The 3,173-nt window shown below is 52.4% G+C and overlaps 1 protein-coding gene and 1 long non-coding RNA gene across 4 annotated transcripts in view; both read right to left on the bottom strand.

The window, feature by feature from the left end:
- LOC109296347 overlaps positions 1–580 on the bottom strand; it is a 13,124-nt gene extending 12,544 nt beyond the window's left edge. Inside the window, exon 1 of the long non-coding RNA XR_002096966.1 lies at positions 459–580. This is a non-coding gene — a long non-coding RNA (uncharacterized LOC109296347). The remainder of the gene's footprint in view (positions 1–458) is intronic.
- Positions 1–3,173, bottom strand: part of LOC109296345 (patatin-like phospholipase domain-containing protein 2) — a 73,910-nt gene that overhangs the window by 55,889 nt on the left and 14,848 nt on the right. The window lies entirely within an intron of this gene.

Genomic DNA, 3,173 nt, shown 5'->3' with positions numbered 1-3,173 from the left:
AAAAAAAAAAAAAAAAAAAAAAACCCAAAAAAAAAAAAAACCAAGAGAGTGCCAGCTATTTGGGACAGGAAGCATTACATAGCCAGCCGCGGCTGTGCCAGACAGCGGGAAAGAGGCAGGCGGCTACCAGAGCAGCAAGGCCGCGGGGCCCGGATTGTTTCCCCAAATCTTCCACCCACAGCACGCGCCGGGAAGGAGCGGCTCCCGCCCTGCCCCGCCCCCGGGCTTGGCAGCCGGCTCTGCCGCACCTTCACCAAGCAGGAAGGACCCGGCGCTGCCCGCAGGGAGGAGGGGCAAGAGCCGCCCCGAGGGGACACGACCCCCAGGGGCGCACAGGTCCCTCCCCGCTGCACTTGCGATATCGCCCCCCCCCCCTTGCCGTTACTCAGCAAACGGCTCGACCCGTCCCCTCGCTGGCTGGAGGGCAGAGCGGCCTGCGCAGTGTCGTCAACACTCACCAACCACCAGCAGGCAGGGAAACAAGAACAGCTGCATGACCGCCCACGATACAGCTCAGTCTGCAATGCGGCGCGTCAGCTGATCCGCAGCTGCTATAAAGCCAGCGCGAGCCCGGCCACTGCGCATGCTCCGCGCTCAGGGCGGTGCTGCCCCTCCTCCCGCCGCCGCCAGTGCGCACGCGCCGGGCGCTCGGCCTAGCCTTCGTCCCTTCTGCCTCGGTCAGCGTCGTCTGTGTGCATGTGTAGTGCTCCTGCCCGGCAGTCTCCTGACACTGATTCATCCGGTCCAGGGGCATGCGCGGGTGCCCTAGGACCGTAGCGGGTTGGCTGCTGCTGGGGTGGTTAGGCCTGGAGTCGGGGTTGGGTCCAGGCGCCCTGCAGAAAGCTCCAGCTCTTGGTTTTTTGACTACAGAAAAATACCAGAGCGGTTCTCCTGTGGCAAAGCACTGAAGCAGCGTGCAGCAAGGCAACCTGGTTTAGATGGGCTGGATCAGGGCAAAGATCTGGGTTTGCCTTGTGAACTGTGTTTGCACACCTCGCATTGCTAGCCCAGCTTATTGTACTGTAGCACCCTTGAGTTCAGGGCATGCTGGTTGAGAATCACTGATCAGAGGGGCACAGACCTCTCCATAGGGCTGTGACCTGTTTGAGGTGTGTCCCAAGTTTTCCCGAGTGCAACCTGACTGAAGCAAGAGCTTAGGGGGAGAGACAAGCTATGTCTTCTTATCTGGAAGGGGAGGTGAGGATGTGGCCTCAGGAATAGGGGGAATGCTATGTTCTTAGTGTGACTCTGTCCCTTACAGTGCATTTTGATTTCATAGATTTCATAGACATGAGGGCTGGAAGGGACCTCCGAAGATCATCAAGTCCAGCCCCCTACCCAAAGGGCAGGAAGTCAGCTGGGGTCATAGGATCCCAGCAAGACAAGCATCCAATTTACTTTCGAAGGTGTTCAATGTAGGTGCTTGAACCACTTCCGATGGCAGGCTGTTCCAGACCTTGGGGGCTCAGACAGTAAAGAAATTCTTCCTGATGTCCAGCCTGAAACGGTCTTGCAGTAGTTTATAACTGTTCAACCTCGTCATCCGTTGGGTGCTCCGGTGAACAAACGTTCCCCCAGAAACTGGTGGTCACCCTTGATAAACTTATAGCTGGCCATCAGGTCACCCCTGAGCCTGTGCTTTTCCAGGCTAAAGAGCCCTGTGGCTCTCAGCCTGTTGCTGTAAGGTCTGTTTTCCTGACCTCTGATCATGTGCATGGCTCTTCTGTGGACTCTCTCAAGCTTCTCCACATCCTTTTTGAATTGTGGAGCCCAAAACTGGACACAGTACTCCAGCTGCGGCCTCACCAAGGCCGAGTACAAGGGGAGAATGATGTCCCAGGATTTGCTTAAGAAGCATCTATGGATGCAAGCCAGCGTTTTGGTCGCTTTACCAGCTGCAGCATCACATGGAAGGCTCATGTTCACCTTGTGGTCAATGATGACCCCCAAGCCTCTTTCTTCTGTAGTGCTAGCCAGTGTAGCACTGCCAGGCCTATAAAGATGCTGCAGGTTTTTCCTCCCAAGGTGGAGAACCTTGCATTTTTCAGTGTTAAAAACCATCAGGTTCTCATCTGCCCATTTGCTGAGCCTGTCCAGGTCAGCCTGGATCGCCCTCCTGTCTTTTGGTGTGGATGCTTTGCCCCAAAGTTTGGTGTCATTGGCGAACTTGGCCGGTCCACTTCTGACTCCAATGTCCACATCATTAATGAGGATGTTGAACAATACGGGTCCAAGGACAGAGCTTTGGGGGACCTCACTGGTCACAAGGCACCATAATGATTGTGGTGTACACAGGGCATGGTGCACAATTGCACATGCCCACACTCAAAAATCAATTAAGTGCATATGCACACATACACTACCAACTCAGGCACATACACATTCAAGATTACCAGCCTAGGCACATGCATACCAGCACCAATTCAAGCACATACACACTACACACACCAAAAATTAGACAGCAATCAGTTGTCAATACCCACACACCCAATACACATACGCGGATCACTAATATGTATATCATACACACAATGATATATATATTCACCAGTTCACACACAAACCACCTACATACACACAGGTGAATTCCTAACTTGGATGGTTTGGTTGCAATGCCCATTAAACTAGGGACAAGCCTGCACAAAGCCTGCAGCACCTCAGCAACAGCCACTTTTTCTTCTCAGAGGAAGCGCCTTCTATGAACAGTAGCCTTGGAGCTGACACAACCCAGTCAGAAGGGGTAAAAAGGCATTTGCTGCCTTAGTTTAGGCATGAGGGGCATAAGGACTCCATCAAGTCGTTAATTTCTCACTTGGTTAGCTTTTCTTGTCTAAGCAGGAAGGAAAAAGAAACCCCAGAACCCTAACACAGGCCACCACAAACACGTATGCGCACACAGGCCTGGCTGCGGTTGCCACTGTACCTCCACCTCAACGCTGATCTGTCAGCAACCAGCTGTTGCCTGAAGACCACACCTGCATCTTGCTAACAGCATGGGGACAGAAGGAAAAACTATTATTCTGGAGGCAGAGTATCCATTCATTGATACACAAAGAAATCTTACTAGAATATAAAACACCATCAATAACTGAATAGGCATACCTTTTCCCCTCTAGTCTGAAGTTGAGAAATTAGTGTCAAATCCATATTAGGTAAAAAGAACCAAAAAACAA

This window comes from Gavialis gangeticus, unplaced genomic scaffold (assembly GCF_001723915.1).
Source record: "Gavialis gangeticus isolate Ggan-Ray unplaced genomic scaffold, GavGan_comp1, whole genome shotgun sequence".
In the NCBI taxonomy this organism is placed as follows: Eukaryota; Metazoa; Chordata; order Crocodylia; family Gavialidae; genus Gavialis; species Gavialis gangeticus.
This window is presented reverse-complemented; position numbering and strand designations above follow the sequence as displayed.